A 20,396-nucleotide genomic window follows, 5' to 3' on the forward strand; every position below is an offset into this window, starting at 1 on the left:
CCTAATCTTTCATCATAAAGTGTCCGGCGGCGATGGATCGGTGACAACTGCAGGATGGGATTGGAGAGGACACTTAAGGGTTGTTTCATAACTAATAGATGAGTGGAGGGCCAGGGAGAGAGGGGGGAGAGCTGCTGTTATTAATCACCCCTCAGACAGAGCCCACAGTCAGAACTAGCCTCAGCAGACAGATATTGTCGTTTCATTCTCTGGATCTTTATTGAGATTCGACAGCTTCTTTGGGAGACATTAAGCTGTGTTTTAGACTAGCCAGCTACCAGTTTCCCTCTCATAATCTCAATTAAATTAAATCTATAGTCTGCTGAGGCTAGTTCTGGCGTATTCATTTTTTCTCTCTAGGATTTTGCACTATACGTAGTCCCAGTCTTCTGTAGATTTCAATTAACGAGGCAGAGGTTAAGTGTACAAGTGCTATAACAAGATGCCGATATTAACTTGTTGCTTGATTTGCCAAAAAAGAGGTGCTGTAGACACAGTAGTATACTTAGCACCACCGGAGACTGAGGAAACATTGCCCCAATTGGCTATTCATTTACATGGAGATCTACTTCTACTTGAGCATGGTACTAAGTCAAATTGGATGGCTGGCATTCAAGAAGCCACTCGAGTGTTGCATCGCTTCTTGAATGCCAGCCATCCAATTTGAGAGTTTTTTTTAAACATTTTCTATGTATCCTAATAGAGCAGTCTGTTCATTTTATTTCACAACATCCAACAATACAAGTCCATAAACTGGGGACGACTGATTTCTCAGCCAGGAGTGTTGTGCTTTGATATGAGCTCTGTGTTGCTCTAGTCCAGCTTGTTTCAGCAGATAGTAAGGACTTTGCGGGACAGGTAGATTGTGGGTACTGTAGTCTGGGTACCACTGAAGCTCTGCACACCACACCAAGATTACATGCCGGTGGCTGGTGAGGTCAGTGTGCTTCTAATGAGGACACCAGAATGGATAGGGAGAAATAAAGGAGATGTTCAGTAAAAACGGGCTATAAACAGGGACTATTCTCAGCACTCGGTTAAGTGAAATAAGAGACGTAATTTTGAATGTTGAAGCAATGATGTATATGATTCATATCGCCACTAGTTTCCCCCCCATGCCATTTAGAATGTGATTTTGTTAAGAGCTCCCCTCTTTTCCACCCATGAGCCTCTTTGGTATATATACACACACACTACCATTCAAAAGTTTGGGGTCACTTAGAAATGTCCTTAAGTTTGAAAGAAAAGCACATTTTTGGTCCATTAAAATAACATCAAATTGATCAGCAATACAGTGTAGTAATTTACAACGTTAACAATGTCTATTGTAGCTGGAAACGGCTGCTTTTTAATGGAATATCTACATAGGCGTACAGAGGCCCATTATTAGCAACCATCACTCCTGTATTCCAATGGCACGTTGTATTTGCTTATCCAAGTTTATCATTTTAAAAGGCTAATTGATCATTAGAAAACCATTTTAAATTATGTTAGCACAGCTGAAAACTGTTGTCCTGATTTTAAAGAAGCAATAAAACTGGCCCTCTTTAAACTAGTTGAGTATCTGGAGAATCAGAATTTGTGGGTTTGATTACAGAGTTCCTCTGTCCAGTGTCTGTGTTCTTTTGCCCATCTTATTTTTATTGGCCAGTCTGAGATATGGCTTTTTCTTTGCAACTCTGCCTAGAAGTTGAACTGCCAGTAGAGCAGTTCAACTAACCTCATTGGAAACCACTGACTGAATAGTGTGTGGGACACACACACACACACACAACTGAATTCGGAAGTTTACATATCACATTCCCAGTGGGTCAGAAGTTTACATAAACTCAATTAGTATTTGTTAGCATTGCCTTTAAATTGTTTAACTAGGGTCAAACCTTTCGGGTAGCCTTCCACAAGCTTCCCACAATGAGTTGGGTGAATTTTGGCCCATTCCTCCTGACAGAGCTGGTGTAACTGAGTCAGGTTTGTAGGCCTCCTTGCTCGCACACGCTTTTTCAGTTCGGCCCAATTTTTTTTAAATAGGATTGAGGTCAGGGCTTTGTGATGGCCACTCCAATAGCTTGACTTTGTTGTCCTTAAGCCATTTTGCCACAACTTTGGAAGTATGCTTGGAGTCATTGTCCATTTGGAAGACCCATTTGCGACCAAGCTTTAACTTCCTGACTGATGTCTTGAGATGTTGCTTCAATATATCCACATAATTTTCTTCCTCATGATGTCATCTATTTTGTGAATTGCACCAGTCCCTCCTGCAGCAAAGAACCCCCACAACATGATGCTGCCACCCCCGTGCTTCACGGTTGGGATGGTGTTCTTCGGCTTGCTAGCCTCCCCCTTTTTCCTCCAAACATAACGATGGTCATAATGGCCAAACAGTTCTATTTTTGTTTCATCAGACCAGAGGACATTTCTCCAAAAAGTATGATATTTGTCCCCATGTGCAGTTGCAAACCGTAATCTGGCATTTTAAAGGCGGTTTTGGAGCAGTGGCTTCTTCCTTGCTGAGCGGCCTTTCAGGTTATGTCGATATAGGACTTGTTTTACTGTGGAAATAGATACTTTTGTACCCATTTCCTCCAGCATCTTCACAAGGTCCTTTTGCTGCTGTTCTGGGATTGATTTGCACTTTTCGCACCAAAGTACATTCATCTCTAGGAGACAGAACGCGGCTCCTTCCTGAGTGGTATGACGGCTGCGTGGTCCCATGGTGTTTATACTTGCGTACTATTGTTTGTACAGATGAACGTGTTACCTTCAGGCATTTGGAAATTGCTCCCAAGGATGAACCAGACTTGTGGAGGTCTACAATTGTTTTTCCTGAGGTCTTGGCTGATTTCTTTAGATTTTCCCATGATGTCAAGCAAAGAGGCACTGAGTTTGGAGGTAGGCCTTGAAATACATCCACATGTACACCACCAATTGACTCAAATGATGTCAATTAGCCTATCAGAAACTTCTTAAACCATGACATAATTTTCTGGAATTTTCCAGGCTGTTTAAAGGCACAGTCAACTTAGTGTATGTACATTTCTGACACACTGGAATTGTGATACAGTGAATAATAAGTTAAATAATCTGTCTGTAAACAATTGTTGGAAAAATGATGTGTCATGCACAAAGTAGATGTCCTAACCGACTTCACAAACTATGGTTTGTTAACAAGAAATTTGTGGAGTGGTTGAAAAACGAGTTTTAATGACTCCAACCTAAGTGTATGTAAACTTCCGACTTCAACTGTACATCTCCCTTAATTTGGTTTTCGTACAGATGTTTAGTCAGACTGTTGGAAAAGGTAAGACTTTCAGTTGTCCAGGCTCGCCCTATGGATAAATCCCATTGAAAAACGTTACTAGCTATTCTGGCAGTTGGCATATCCAACAGTCTATTCCATCTCACCTCACAGGTTCCCAGCCCATGTCCCCAGTTATTGCAAGCATAGGTGCAGACTTGTAGACACCTAAAAACGAATGTACTGCTCTGTTATGGACATGTTCGTTTTTAAAATACCTCTTAGCACCCCACACCCCTGCTGAGTAGTCCAGAACAGGACACACTCATGTCTGATATAGTTTGGAATACGTAGCATTACCAATATCTTTGAGTGTTTTTGTTCATCCTGTAACTTCCAAGAGCTCTACTTGCTGAGTCAGCCAGAGCAGATTTTGCATATAGAAAGGTAATATGTTCATCAATAAAAATACCCAAATATTTATAAATGCTAGTAAATTCAAAAATGTGTTCACCAAAAACAAAACTGAAAAACACTTCTCTTAGTAGCTGGTTTTCTAAAAGTCATTATCTGTGTTTGTCTCGTTGATCACGAGTCTCCATCTTATACACCAATTGACTGCATATAATAACATGTTCTGCAGGTCTTGTTCCGTTTCTGCCATCAAAATAATAGCAGCATATAAAAGGATACTTAGCATTTCATCATCATATCTTACTCCCATATTTAACAGTTTAATTTCTTTGCCAAATAATTTATAAACAGAGCAAACAAAGTGGGTGATAAGGCGTCTCCTTGTTTTACACCTGAGGGGGTGGGAAACCAATTTGTACGATATTCATTAACACGCACACAAGCAATTGGTACTTTGTAAAGAGACTGGATTGCGAGATAAAATGTCCAATCAACCTCATAGGCTAAAATATCCCTATTTACAAAATCAAAAGCTTTCTGGAAATCAATGAAACATGCAAAAGTAGKATTCTCTTTGTGCAATCTATTTCTGATCATTGTACAGGCCGAGAAGATATGATCTTTACAGGCTCTGGATTTACAAAAAACATAGTTCTTCCACCAGAATGTTTTGATTCTCCAAAAAGGTCATTAGCCTATTGTTGAGGATAGATTAATATAATTTATAGACCTTACTTAATAAACGTATGGCTCTATAGTTCAGTGGCACTCAGGTAATTTTTTGAATATTTGGAAATGGTAATCACTATAGACTTATACCAAATGGATGGCAGTATACTGTACTCAAAACAAATTTGGAGCAAATCATATAGGACGTCAATTAATTTAGGAAGAGTTTGGTCCCATAAAGAAGCAGCAACGTTTTCACTGAGTACACCGGAGGTGCTACTACGCCATCACTACATTATACACCACTGCCTCCCCTCCAAGTCCTCACCAGGCTCTCAACAGAAGGCTCCGGTCGTCACCAGGCCCCTGACTGGTTATATCAGGTTGGAAAAAAACACTGACTAGGCAGCTTAATTGTAATTCAGATAAGAAATGTATTGGGTCGTTCCACCAAGTACTGTAACCTGGTGAACAAAAAAACAGTTTCACCTCATTTTAACATTGTCATAAAGAGCACATGTTCAACTTAATAAAAACATGTTTTCCCATCTCAAGAGGTTAAATAAAAAAACATGACTATATTAAGTGCCAAGTAAAGTAACAGGGTTACTTCATCTTAAATMATCCATGAATTCCCTTTTGACCGGGGAAAGGGAAGCTTGTTATGTGCAACAGGGAGGGGCAATTGTATGCAAGCTTCACAAAAAAATGTTTATTGTTAAAACATTTATAGCCTGTCTATCTATAGGTAACAGGGTTGACGTGTTACGACCCGCTCAGTTACCAACACAAAACGGCCAAAAAGAGTAGAACCAGCTCACCTGCTTTTACATTAGGGTTTGACTATAAGATATTCAATGTTTCCACCCAACACATTATGAAGGAGCATCGAGGATAAACAGCAGAGAGAGAAGAACATGACAGTGTCTAAAGGAGTAGAATGTTCCTGAAACAGAGCGAGCCGGGTCCCTAAAGCATATTCAGCCTGGCTGAGAGGCAGGGAGACTGGGACTGGAGGAGTTGCCAGGACCATCAATCTGAGACATGCCAGACAGGAACTCCAGACAACAGAGGACACACCACTCGGAGTGTGCCTCAGAGCCTTGGAGAGGAACGGGGAATGTCAGCTCTTCCTTTACTGTGTCACATCATATCCCTTTAATAACATACAGGAATATCATCATTTATATGCCCAAAGCGGCGATGTGTTTTTCAAAAAGAATCTTAACAATAAGGTTTCTTATCTTGAGAAGATTCCCTCTTATAATAACAGCAAAACAGACATGTACAGTATTGCAATGATGTGCAAGTACAACCAGATCAATGATACGAATATTCCCAGATAATATTTTTAAAAATTACAACCCAACTACCTCCTCAGCTCAGGGTCACATATAGCTAGAGCAATTGACATTCAGAAAAGCTCTCTCAGTAACACGGGCCAACCCCCACTTCCTCACCCCACTCACAGTGTTTCTCATTGTGTAGATTAACAATAATCATAGGTCCCATCTCTCTGAGCGTCGAGAGGGTAGGTCTGAGGGCAAGGAGTCAAACCTCAGAGGAACAGAGGAGACCGACTGAACCAGAGCCTGTCTGGGAGTCTGAGGACCGAGGTGGGAGTACAAGATGCATGTAATGAGGCCAACACTACACAGAGAAAGAAGAGGAGGGAGAAAGAGATGGAGTGGGGTGAAGAGAGAGAATTGAGAGAGCGAGATACAGTGCATTCAGTGTTCAGACTCCTTCCCTTCTTCTACATTTTGTTACAGCCTTATTCTAAAATTGATTAAATATTTTAAAATGTATCAATCTACACACAATACCCTGTAATGACAAAGCGAAAACAGGTTTTTAGAAATGTTTGCAAATGTATAAAAATAACTGAAATACCTTATTTACATAAGTATTCAGCCACTTTGCTATGAGACTCTAAATTGAGATCCGGTGCACCCTGTTTACATTGATAATCCTTGAGATGTTTCTACAACTTGGAGTCCACCTGTGTTAAATTTAATTGATTGGAGATAAGGTCCCACACAGTTGACAGTGCATGTCAGAGCAAAAACCAAGCCATGAGGTCGAAGGAATCTTCCGTAGAGCTCCGAAACAAGATTGTGTCGAGGCACAGATCTGTGGAAGGGTACCAAAAAATGTATGCAGCATTGAAGGTCCCCAAGAACACAGTGGCCTCCATCATTCTTAAATGGGAGAAGTGTGGAACCCCCAAGACTCTTCCTAGAGCTGGCTGCCCGGCCAAATGAGCAATCGGGGGAGAAGGGCCTTGGTCAGGGAGGTGAGCAACATTGATTGGACTAAATAGATTTTGGTATTTTTATTTTTTGTATTTATTAAGGATCCCCACTAGCTGCAGCCAATTTAAAATATTACAGTTCATAACAGTTTTCACAACACATTGTGTGCCCCCTCAGGCCACTACCACATATCTAAAATACAAAATCCATGTGTACATGTGTAGAGTGCGTGTCATATCATGTGTATGTGTAAGCGTGTGTCTGTGCGTGTCTCTTCACAGTCCCCATATGTCCATAAGGTGTATTTTTATCTTTAAAAAAAAATCTGATTCTACTGCTTGCATCAGTTACCTGATGTGGAATAGAGTTCCATGTAACCATGGCTCTATGTAGTACTGTGAGCCTCCCAGTCTGTTCTGGACTTTAGGATTGTAAAGACACCTCTAGTGGTATGTCTTGTGGGGTATGCATGGGTGTCCGAGCTGCGTGCTAGTAGCTCAAAACAGACAGCTCGGTGCATTCAGCATGTCAATACTTCTTACAAAAACTAGGAACTAGAAACACAAACACCCTCTGGTGTTCTTTTAGTCAGGGAACCTGTATATAGGCCGCAACACCGCCCCCACTGCCATTTATGTATTTTCTGTAGATGTTATAGCCATGTATTGCTACCAATGTATCAAAGGTATTATCGAAGTGAGTTTCAGAGATAATCCAAATATGAATGTCATCTGTTACTAGCAAATGGGATTTTATGAACCTTGTTTCTTAGGCTACATATGTTAATGTAAGCTATTTTTAGCACTTTTCTGAGATGCGTGATTATTTATTGCTTTACCCTCGGAAGCTTATCAAAAGAAGACATGAAAATATTATTTATGTTTGAGCTGATAGTGCAGGGTGAGAGGCACACAGTGGACATCCTACTGTCATCATAAAGTGCTTGAGAGACTAGTCAAGGATCATATCACCTCCACCTTACCTGCCACCCTAAACCCACTCCAATTTGCATACCGTCCCAATAGGTCCACAGACGATGCAATCGCCATCACACTGCCCTATCCCATCTGGAAAGAGGATTACCTATGTAAGAAAGCTGTTCATTGACTACAGCTCAGCATTCAACACCAGAGTACCCTCCAAGCTCATCATTAAGCTTGAGGCCCTGGGTCTCAACCCCACCCTATGCAATTGGGTCCTGGACTTTCTGACGGGCCACCCCCAGGTGGTGAAGGTAGGAAACAACATCTCCACTGCGCTGATCCTCAACACTGGCGCCACACAAGGGTGCGTGCTCAGCCCCCTCCTGTACTCCCTGTTCACCCATGACTGCATGGCCATGCACACCTCCAACTCGATCATCAAGTTTGCAGACGACACAACTATAGTGGGCTTGATTAACAACAACGACGAGACAGCATACAGGGAGGAGGTGAGGGCACTCGAAGTGTGGTGTAAAGAAAACAACCTCTCACTCAACGTCAACAAAACAAAAGGAGATGATCGTGGACTTCAGGAAACAGCAGAGGGAGCACCCCCCTATCCACATCGACAGGACAGCAGCGGAGAAGGTGGAAAGCTTTAAGTTCCTCGGCGTACACATCACAGACAGTGTAGTGAAGAAGGCGCAACAGCACCTCTTCAACCTCAGGCTTGGCATCTGAAACTCACAAACTTTTACAGATGCACAATTGAGGGCATCCTGTTGGGCTGTATCACCGCCTGGTATGGCAACTGCACCGCCCACAACCACAAGGCTCTCCAGAGGGTGGTGCGGTCTTCACAACGCATCACCGAGGCAAACTACCTACCCTCCAGGACACCAACACCACCCGATGTCACAGGAAGGCCAAAAAGATCATAAAGGACAACAACCACCCGAGCCACTGCCTGTTCATACCGCTACCATCCATAAGTCGAGGTCAGTACAGGTGCATCAAAGCTGGGACCAAGAGACTGAAAAACAGCTTCTATCTCAAGGCCATCAGACTGTTAAACAGCCATCACTAGCACAGACAGGCTGCTGCCTACATACAGACGCGACACAATGGTAGGAATTATCTGAACTGGGATTGGGTCATTGATAAGTCAATGTCTCAACGCAAACTTGAAATGTCCAGGTGTCAAGATAATTTGGATGGACTCCATCATCCCTGCAGAGCATTTTCTGTTTCCAGAAGTTGTCAAAATTATCAATAAAAGTTATTCCAACAGAGCTACAGTAATATTTTAGCCAGGTGTGTAATGCCATTAGCCTGCTGAATCTTTCACACCCACGGCCCAACAATGGTACCGGACCTGAAATAATGGTCGCTTTAAGGAATCAGAACCATTTTCAGCATTTCCGAGCTAGCCCTCCTAATGTTGTTTGATACCACATGGACTACGACAGCGGTGGAAGCAGCCTTGTTATGTCCTGTACTCGTGCTCTAGGATAGCACAGGGTTTTTGAGACAGGTACTGAAATATTTCTTACCATAAAGCTGCTGACGACAACAGCAGGTGCAGTGGCCGAGGAGGTCCGGCCGTTCTTTCACCCCAAGTGGTTTCATAAACTCCGTGGACCGAAGGGCATTAGGGCCGATGGACCCGAGCCAGCTGTAGTATCCATTTTGGATGATGAATCGGCCGGAGTCTGAGACAGCTTCACGATCCGATAAGGGGGAGCTCTGAGAAGCCACTGGAGAGAGAGAGACAGAACAGAGGACGAAGGCACCTCCGGATCTGATCTCAAATCGAAAGCTCCCAGGGAAAAAAGGCGCCAGAACCTCTGGATCCAGGGCGGCAAAGCTATTTCTAGACTATGTCCGGTCCGGGCTTACCTTCGCTAGGGCTGTTGCGGTGACCATATTACAGCCACACCGGCATTTACGAGTCATGAAGGAAATCAAATTCCATGTGACCGTTTAGTCACGGTAATTAGGCTTCTCCAAGCTCTGATGCTGCTGATGGTCATTAGTACTTGCTAACTGCCTGGTACTCAGCCATTGTCCCTCGAATCGCTTTGACATCAATTCAAATGTGTTCGAAAATCTAAAATCAAACACGTTGTTATTATTTGTGTCATTATTAAGTGCTTGTCAAATTGAGAATGACAGACTAATGAAGTGTGTACAGTTGTGGCCAAAAGTTGAGAATGACACAAATATTAATTTTCACAGTCTGCTGCCTCAGTTTGTATGATGGCAATTTGCATATACTCCAGAATGTTATGAAGAGTGATCAGATTAATTGCAAAGTCCCTCTTTGCCATGCAAATGAACTGAATCCCCCAAAAACATTTCCACTGCATTTCAGCCCTGCCACAAAAGGACCAGCTGACATGTCAGTGATTCTCGTTAACACAGGTGTGAGTGTTGACGAGGACAAGGCTGGAGATCACTCTGTCATGCTGATTGAGTGGAAGCTTCAAAAGACTGGAAGCTTCAAAAGGAGGGTGGTGCTTGGAATCATTGTTCTTCCTCTGTCAACCATGGTTACCTGCAAGGAAACACGTGACGTCAACCTTGTTTTGCACAAAAAGGGCTTCACAGGCAAGGATATTGCTGCCAGTGAGATTGCACCTAAATCAACCATTTATCGGATCATCAAGAACTTCAAGATGGGCGGTTCAATTGTTGTGAAGGCAGCTTCAGGGCGCCCAAGAACGTCCAGCAAGCGCCAGAACCATCTCCTAAAGTTGATTCAGCTGCGGGATCGGGGCACCACCAGTACAGAACTTGCTCAGGAATGGCAGCAGGCAGGTGTGAGTGCATCTGCATGCACAGTGAGGCGAAGACTTTGAGGATGACCTGGTGTCAAGAAGGGCAGCAAAGAAGCCACTTCTCTCCAGGAAAAACATCAGCGACAGACTGATATTCTGCAAAAGGTACAGAGATTGGACTGCTGAGGACAGGGGTTTTCTCTGATGAATCCCCTTTCCGATTGTTTGGGGCATCCGGAAAAAAGCTTGTCCGGAGAAGATAAGATGAGCGCTACCATCAGTCATGTGTCATGCCAACAGTAAAGCATCCTGAGACCATTCATGTGTGGGGTTGCTTCTCAGCCAAGGGAGTGTGCTCACTCACAATTTTGCCATGAATAAAGAATAGTACCAACACATTCTCCGAGAGCAACTTCTCCCAACAATCCAGGAACAGTTTGGTGACGAACAATGCCTTTTCCAGCATGATGGAGCACCTTGCCATAAGGCAAAAGTGATAACTAAGTGGCTTGGGGAACAAAACATAGATATTTTGGGTCCATGGCCAGGAAACTCCCCAGACCTTAAACCCATTGAGAACTTGTGGTCAATCCTCAAGAGGCGGGTGGACAAACAAAAACACACAAATTCTGACAAACTCCAAGCATTGATTATGCAAGAATGGGCTGCCATCAGTCAGGATGTGGCCCAGAAGTTAATTGACAGCATGCCAGGGCGGATTGCAGAGGTCTTGAAAAAGACAACAAAAAGACAACACTGCAAAAATTGACTCTTGCCATCAACTTCATGTAATTGTCAATAAAAGCCTTTGACACTTACGAAATGCTTGTAATTATCCTTCAGTATTCCATAGTAACATCTGACAAAAATATCTAAAGACACTGAAGCAGCAAACTTTGTGGAAATTAATATKTGTCATTCAAAACTTTTGGCCACGACTGCACAGCCTGCGCAAAAATACAAAGCAGCTTTTTTCAAATCATCATTAGTCGCATCATACAGTCTTCCAATCTAATAATCAAAACATATAGCCCAACGTTTGTAGAACAACTAAAGTTACATGAATAACTCTAAATTAAGCATATAGAAGTACCTATTTCTTTGTTAACCACTCAACAAAGAATAGCTGCATGTGCGCACCCCCTCAAATCGTTCGTAGAAAATATTGATATTTTATTCAACTTTGTTCAATTGTATTTTTCATACTATAAAATAATGCCATGGAATTCTAAGCAAATCTTGTCTGCTAAAGTAACTAGTGTAGCCACAGACATTTGGCATAGCCAGATCATTACCTAACATAAGGACTACTCAGAGTATTCTATTTTGTTCTTCTGAAATAGACAAAAAAAATATCATATCATGCTTCTCCAGACCTGTCTAAAATAAATAATTGATTTATTGTGAAGGTGTAGGCTATATTGAAGGGATTTTTTGTGGAAGCCAGGAGATGCTAAATGTGTTTATGTTAATTAACGGTAAATTACTGTGAGACTGACAGTTATTTGATTGACAATCACCAGCTGACGAAATTTTGTGACTGCCACAGCCTTAACCCTTGCCAAGGAGGCCCCCGTTGCCAATGGTCACTGTTTTCGACTTCCACTGAGAGTGACATATCTCCATGACTGGTTGGTAGGATCGAGAACAGTAACATCCACCAAGTCATCCAGAGAAATCGTACTAGCTCCATTCTCCAGGGTAGGGGGAGACCCCTTTGGGGAGCGATCCCTGCAGCGCACCGACCAGTTGGCCGTGGAGAGCCGACACAGCGGTGACACTTCCACCAGGACAGAGCGGCGTCCGGCTACTGGGGTAGAAGAGAAGGAAAAAAGTAGGCGAGCGTGCATTCCCCAGTAGCTTGAGTACATGTTCTACTTGTTTGCTAAGAGTAGCCATGTCGCCCCTGTAGTCCTCTGCAAGCAAACAGTTGCTACATTGAAAGTTCGGGTGGTCCACATTGTCCTGGAATAAAGCAAAATAAGTATATGCTCCTGCAGTGTTGAAAACATTTGTTAAAGTCCTCCATTTGAGGCTACAGGCTAGGCTAGCTAAGCTTCCGTGTGTCTACTTGACAGGGAATTCTCAACTTATTACACAGCTATCAAAACCGCCAGGCCAAGGTAAACCTACAACAAACACACAATTAATTTGAATGTTTGCAAAATTCACGATGTGAAACATGTATGATGGTATTGAGTATTGTAACTCAGGCTAGTAAACATGTTGCGTCAACAACACACTCACATTGGTATCTTTAAGTTTGTTTTCAGTGTATTAATCTAAGCATTTATAGCATTGTTGATTTGATGATGTTTAAAGGTTTAAGTTGAATGCCGGTGTGTGCTGGAATAGCAGAGGCAGTGCTCCTGTTGTCTTCGTGCTGATTTAGGCTCCCGATTGGCGCAGCGTTCTAAGGCACTGCAGCTCAGCGCAAGAGGCGTCACTACAGTCCTGGTTTGAAACCAGGCTGTATCACATCCGGAGGTGATTGGGTGTCACGTAGGGCTGCGCACAATTGGCTCAGCGTCGTCCGGGTTTGGTCGGGGTTGGCCGTCATTGTAAATAATAATTTGTTCTTAACTGACTTGCCTAGTTAAATAAAAGGTTAAATGTAAAACTCAGGTGGTTCTAAACTCAGCAGCTAGTTTTTTAGTAAACTGTCAAAAACATTAACTTGCTGCAGGTCATGTTACGTGCAATATTTGCTTAGCGGACTTCACTGGACAGATGTTGTCCTCCGGTTTTGTGCTGAAACAAACATGCGTAGTTGAATTTATTCCACCACTGAGTGACTGTAGGATAGTGTAGGAAAACATCCACACATGAGCGCACACCACCAGTTATTTTGTTCCAGACAAATGGCCTGGTGTTGTTGCACCAAACATCACCATATGTGCAAGTGAATGGCCAAGCATACAAAGGGCTCTGTAACACGTTAATTATGATGAGGCAGAACAGTGTTTGTGTGTGGAAGATGTATTACACTAGGAAACAGAGAGACAGGCCATTCATCCTGAGCTCAAAGGTCATTGTGAGGGTGTATGTGTGTGCATACAGGGGCCAGGGGATTTCATCTGAACTGCTGGGATGGGATATACAGGAGGATCGTGTCAAGTCACCATCCCTCAGGGATATACCAAACGGAGTGATAAAACCAAAAGTTTATCTACTTTATCATCAGACAAACCTAATCTACCTCCTACAGCCCAAMAAAAAGTCTCTAGTCTCCACATCTGGGCAAACACAATGGAATGGTAGGTTCCAGGTTGTCTTTATTGCAGGCCCGCAGATCTAAAAATGGCAAGAGAAGTGTTTGACTTTTCAGGAACCACATTGGATATGCTACAGCAATCTTCTGATATGGGCGCGCGACTGCAAAAAGAAAACCTGTAACGTGACCAATAAAATGTCTCACAACACAAACCTTGTGACTGCCATAAGACATTCACTCACCCCCACCCTGGCACATGTGGGGTGGGCTAGACTGTATTGATGTCTGCCCTTAACCCTTAAGTCATAGGACGAGGTGATTGAAATGTATAGTATGAACCCACAAAGACTAGACTATGTAAGAGGACTGGTTAAATAACAACAAAAAAGACTTTAAAAACACTGTTCGGAATAATCACTGTTGGAGAAAATAGAAAAATTTCTTAGCCTTTAAGGTCTCTGTATAGCTTGTAAGTGCCAACACCTACAATCTCCAGCAATTAATTACATTGGAGACTGTGTGGGCGGGACTCTTACCTGAAAAAGATGGTGCAGTACAACCCAGAGACAAGCATTTTCTATCCCCTGATGTTTTGAAAGCAGAGTGAATCATATGATAAGGGGTTTATAAATCACGGGAAAAGAACAGGACAGCATGTATGGTGATACTGATCTGAAGGGCCCAACTCCCAGGCTAGAGGCTATGGTTATTAAGGGTTTAACAGTACACATATTCATACGTTGCGTTGTATGCCTCAAGTAAATCTGAGCTGGGAAAAAAGTCAGGCTATTCCGATAAAGCAACTAGAGCCTAATTGGTGCATTTCAAACTGTCCTTTTGTGAGGCGCAGCAGGGAACTAGTTATGTACGATGACGAGGGCTGGGATCGATAAACCATGAGGATTCTCAATCATTTAAAATTTCTAGTTTGGGAACTGCTCAACGAGAATACCACCAAAATATTGAAAAAGACCACTGAGTGTGTGAAATGTAACATTTTCAAAGACAACTGGTCATCTTTCATTTAAATAAGGTTCTGCAAACTTTTGTCAAATCTAACGGGGACTGGTTGTGGTGTAAAAAAGTTTGATAAATAAGTAGTGCACCAAAAATGTGTAGGGAAAGCACTGGAGCAGCAGGGGAGGCCAGAGGGAGACAGAGCAGCAAGAGAGAGAGATAGAGGGGAGAGGCAGAAGAAGAAAATCGACAGAAAAGAGAGGAGACAGGAAAGATGAAAGAGAGAGATGAGAGAAAGTGAGAAGAGACAGAAGAGAGAAGTTTTTATTTGATTAGGATCCCCATTAGCTGACGCCAATGGTGACAGCTAGTCTCACTGGGTTCCGAAACATAACAAAATATACAGACAAAATACTTTACATACATTTAAAAACATTAACATGTAGTGTGCGTGTGTGTGCATCTATCAGTTACACACGTTAGTAACACACACCAAGTAGGTCACATGGGGAAGAGGCTTTGTTCCGTAAGGTGATGCATTATTTGTTTTTTGAAACCAGGTTTGCTGTTCACTTGCGCTATACAAGATGGAAGGAAGTTCCATGCAATCATGGCTCTCTATAATACTGCATGTTTCCTTGAATTTGTTCTAGACCTGGGGACTGTGAAAAGACCCCTGGTGGAATGTCTGGTGGGGTAATTGTGTGTCGAGAGAGAGACAGAGAGCGAGAGAGAGAAAGTTCTGGAGCCTCGTTCTACTTTTCTCTTCCCATGGATCCAAAGTGGGTCAGCTGAGAGCTGCCTGTAGGGCTGGCTGTGGCATCAGTCACACACTCGCTTAACACTTCACACCACTGCCTCTGATTAAAAAAATATATAATAATAATGTGTCACGTCATTACATTCTGTGATTATGCTATACCTCTGCATCTCTTCTGCATTAAATTCTGAGAGGAAGTAAGCTTTTAAGGCAATGCCTATGTGAGGATAGTCAATAACATAAGAGAATTCAATCAACTCTACAATTACATTTCTACTTTTTCAGTCAGAGGAGCAGAGGAGAGCACTAGGGAGGATAATATTTAAGATTGATGTTAAGATTGATGTGTGTGTTAGGGATGTTAACAGTTAATCTGTCAGCTAATGAAAAAACATTTGGCCAGTCATGCTTATAGGTTCATTTAGTGGAATTAAATTGGCCTGTGTATTTCTGTTAGTCTTCATGTATCTTATTGATCACATACGCACAGCATACAGAGCCTATTCTGGTTCCAGGATGATGTTTCTGTATGCAGTACTGCCGCTCTGCTCATTTGTAGGTAAGTGAAACTTACCTGATAATTATGCATTAAAAAAATGTTACATTTTCTTTTCACTAACTTATCTTAATGTTCTTTTGTTGTTTGCAGGTGCACTATCCTTCTGACCCTATGCAGCCAGGTCCCATCTACTTTTTAACTCCTTGCAAGTGTGGCTTGTTTGGGGTCTGCTGTAAAGGTATACCACAAGTCAACTACTTGATTGAAGAAGGCATGTCATCCAGCAAAGGCAGCAGCGCAGTCATCAACTACATGCACCATTTATTCACCAACTACAGAGTTGGGAAAACACATGTGGACCTGAATAGTGATAACGGCAGTGGCCAAAACAAGAACTAGTTTGTGCCTGGCGGACCATGCACAGGTTTCCCCCCGACTGGTGCTTCAGCCTCATCAAGCAGCGCTTCAGAAAGACCAGAGTGAACACTGTCTGAGATTGCTGGTGTTGTGAAGGACAACACTGTGACAGGGGTCAACATCCCACAGCTAGTTGGACTGGAGGATGGTACGGTGCTAGTGGAAAGCTATGGCTGGCAACAACACCTGACAGTACTTCAGGCTGCTGCCACAGTTCAAGCAGTACCAGCACTTCAGGTGAATATCATTTTCAATGCATTGTAAGAGGTTATTCTTCTAATCTAAACTTGGGAGGTGAATTGATGTCATGCAAGGTTGTAATGTCTTCTACATTGTTTTGGTTATTTCCTGTTTTACGGCTTCGATAATCTGGAGCCTGGTGGTGTTCGACCTCAGTCGAGACCAGGTTTCAAATGCTGCGCAACTCCGACATCATTCCTCCCATAGGTGGTCTGCCTGTACAAGCACCACCTGGACTGGACACAGCTAGACAAACTTATGTTTTTGAGAAGATCAGGGAGTTTTGCGACAAAGAGGCTATGGACATCACATGCCCTGCACCAAAGTCAAGGGCAGGACAGAAACAGGCTCTCCAAATATAGATTCCCTTGTTCATGCGTGGTTCGGACGGACCAGACATCAGCACTATCTGCAGTGCCTCTATTCAAATGACTCTCTCCTAATACACACGCCATACGTTGCTGCTACTAWTTTTTTTTTATCCTGCAGCTCAGCCACTTTACCCCTGATTGTATGCATATAACTACCTTAACTATCACTGATATTGTTATTGATATTGTTCTTATACATACTGTATATTATTTTAAATTTTTCTGTTATTGCTACTGTACAAATAACCATTTGGCTGTACCGTTTACACCTTCTGTGGAGACCCATCCACTTAGCAAGATGTGGTTGGGGGTTATAGCATTTCTTTCACATGACTCATAAATTTAGACAAGTGTGTCTGGGTAAGCATCATCTAAAATTTACCTGAAATTTTTCCTTATTGTAGGCTACTACTTTTAGTCTTAATCTTTACTACACTACTCAGCACATGACCTCATGTGAATCCTTAAAAAGATGGGTGGGGCTGGCTTAAGGTGTGAACAACGCTGAATGGGAGTAGACAGAAGTAGAGCACTCCAGTAGGTACCAAAACATTCAAAGGCCCTTTTCTAAACAGTGAGTTTACAAGTTTAGCAACTTTCAAAGCAGAATTACTTTCACATTGTTCCTTAAAAATGCAGTGTATGCTATACCATTTTGTAGCCAAGAGTCTCTACTTTTATCCAAAGTAAAAAACACAATTTCAAATGTTGCTACATAACATCGATTTGAGTCGGTCGGTCACATATGCCATTGAAATCTGGATTTCTCCTCTTCTTTTGGTTTTCATAACATTCTTTAATTGTCCAGAAACCAAATGCACAATCCTATTCATATTAGCAACTCATCCTAGTTGTTCCATCTCCAGATTCCCCCTATTTTTTTTTCTTTTACCCATTTTTCGTGATGTCTTGTCCCGTCGCCGCAACAACACAATTGGCTCTGGAGAGACGAAGGTCGAGTCACGCGTCCTCCGAAACATGAACCACCAAACCACGCTCCTTAACTTCTTTCAGCTAGGGGGCACTATTTTTATGTTTGAAAAAATAACGTTCCCAAGGTAAACTAACTATTTCTCAGGCCCAGATTGTAGAATATGCATATAATTTACAGATTAGGATAGAAAACACTCCAGAGTTTCCAAAACTGTCAAAATATTGTCTGTGAGTATAACAGAACTGATTTTGCAGGCGAAAACCTGAGGAAATCCAACCCGGAAGTGCCTTTTATTTGGAAAAATCCCTGTTTCATTGCCTGCCCCTCCTCCATTTAAAGGGGTATCAACCAGATTCCTTTTCCAATGGCTTCCTCAGGCTATGACCAGGCTTTAGACATAGTTTCAGGATTTTATTTATAAAAATGAGCGAGATTTATCAAAATGCGTCAGGTGCGTCAAAATGCGTTTCTTTCTCTGTAGTATTGAGTAGTTTACCGTCCGGTTGAAATATTATCGATTATGTATGTTAAAAACAACCTGAGGRTTGATTATAAAAAACGTTTGACATGTTTCTACGAACATTACGGATACTTTTTTGAATTTGTCTGCCTTTCAGGACCGGAACGAGCCTGTGGTTTTCTGAACATAAAGCGCAAACCAAATGGCGGTTTTTGGTTATAAAACTAATCTTTATCGAACAAAAATAACATTTATTGTGTAACTGGGAGTCTCGTGAGTACAAACATCCAAAGATTATCAAAGGTAAGCGATTCATTTTATTGCTTTTCTGACTTTCGTGACCAAGCTAATTTGCGGCTAGCTGTTCTTACTGTTTTGTCTAGTGATTGATAAACTCACAAACGATTGGATTGCTTTCACTGTAAAGCATATTTTCAAAATCTGACACGATAGGTGGATTAACAACAAGCTAAGCTGTATTTTGGTATATTTCACTTGTGATTTCATGATAAATATTTTTTWGTTATTTTTTTGAAAGTTGGCGCTCTGCAATTCAGCGGTTGTTTACGAAAATGATAAAGGGATCTGTGCGTCAAGAAGTTAACCGCCCGCTTAACCCAGAAACACCAATGTGTCGGAGGAAACATTGTTCATCTGACAACCGAAAAATTTTATGTTTGAAAATTACGTTTCACATTGTCTGCTTCTACTTTTTCAGATGGCCTCGGAAGAAATCGCAGCAGTTTTACAGGCGTCCAACAAATTGTGCTATTATGTGGGATTTTTCGCGTCGTGTATAACTTATTTTGTACATACAGAGCTTCTGGATATCAGGATTGCAATCACTCACAGCGGAATTGACAAAGATTTTTTCTTCAACAAGCAAGACGCATARGACATTCTCCAAACACAGGGCCATCATCCCCGTTATTTGCCAGAGGAAGCGACACAGGTACAGAGGACAAAGAGCCGGCTGCCTGGTCAGGACCCGGAAAAGGAGAGTGGGAAAGCTGCCGTTACCGTCAAAATTACAGTACAATAAACGAGGTACGATCACGAATATCCTACCAATGGGACATCAAAAACTGTAATATCCTATGTTTCACAGAATCATGGCTGAATGACGACATGGATATTCAGCTAGCAGGATATACGCTGCACCGGAAAGATAGAACAGCACACTCCGGTAAGACGAAGGGGGGGCGGTCTGTATCACCTGTACTCCACACACAGAGACGCGTACAGAGCTCTCCCTCGTCCTCCATTTGGTAAATCCAACCACAACTCTATCCTCCCGATTCCTGCTTACAAGCAAAAATTAAAGCAGGAAGCACCAGTGACTGTCTATAAAAAGTGGTCAGATGAAGCAGATGCTAAACTACAGGACTGTTTTGCTATCACAGACTGGAACATGTTCCGGGATTCTTCCGATGGCATTGCGGAGTACACCACATCAGTCACTGGCTTTATCAATAAGTGCATCGAGGACATCGTCCCCACAGTGATTGTACGTACATACCCCAACCAGAAGCCATGGATTACAGGCAACATTCGCACTGAGCTAAAGGGTAGAGCTGTCGCTTTCAAGGTGCGGGACTCTAACCCGGAATCTTACAAGAAATCCTGCTATGCAATGCGATGAACCATCAAACAGGCAAAGCGTCAATACAGGGCTAAGATTGAATCATACTACACCGGCTCCGAACATCGTCTTATGCTATTACAGACTACAAAATGAAGCAAAGCCACGAGCTGCCCAGTGACAAGCCTACCAGACGAGCTAAATCACTTCTATGCTCGCTTCGAGGCAAGCAACACCGAGGCATGCTTGAGAGCATCAGCTGTTCCGGATGACTGTGTGATCACGCTCTCCGTAGCCGACGTGAATAAGACCTTTAAACAGGTCAACATACACAAGGCTGCGGGGCCAGACGGATTACCAGGACGTGTGCTCCGGGCATGTGCTGACCAACTGGCAGGTGTCTTCACTGACATTTTCAACATGTCCCTGATTGAGTCTGTAATACCAACATGTTTCAAGCAGATCACCATAGTCCCTGTGCCCAAGAACACAAAGGCAACCTGCCTAAATTACTACAGATCTGTAGCACTCACGTCCGTAGTCATGAAGTTCTTTGAAAGGGTGGTAATGGCTCACAACACCATTATCCCAGAAACCCTAGACCCAATCCAATTTGTATACCGCCCAAACAGATCCACAGATGATGCAATCTCTATTGCACTCCACACTGCCCTTTCCCACCTGGA

The 20,396-nt window shown here is 42.5% G+C and overlaps 1 protein-coding gene across 1 annotated transcript in view; it reads right to left on the reverse strand.

Moving 5' to 3' along the window:
* LOC111981851 (peripheral-type benzodiazepine receptor-associated protein 1-like) overlaps positions 1-20,396 on the reverse strand; it is a 168,374-nt gene that overhangs the window by 128,080 nt on the left and 19,898 nt on the right. The gene's annotated exons all lie outside the window — the stretch shown is intronic.

The sequence above is a fragment of the Salvelinus sp. IW2-2015 genome, linkage group LG20 (assembly GCF_002910315.2).
Source record: "Salvelinus sp. IW2-2015 linkage group LG20, ASM291031v2, whole genome shotgun sequence".
NCBI classification, from domain to species: Eukaryota; Metazoa; Chordata; class Actinopteri; order Salmoniformes; family Salmonidae; genus Salvelinus; species Salvelinus sp. IW2-2015.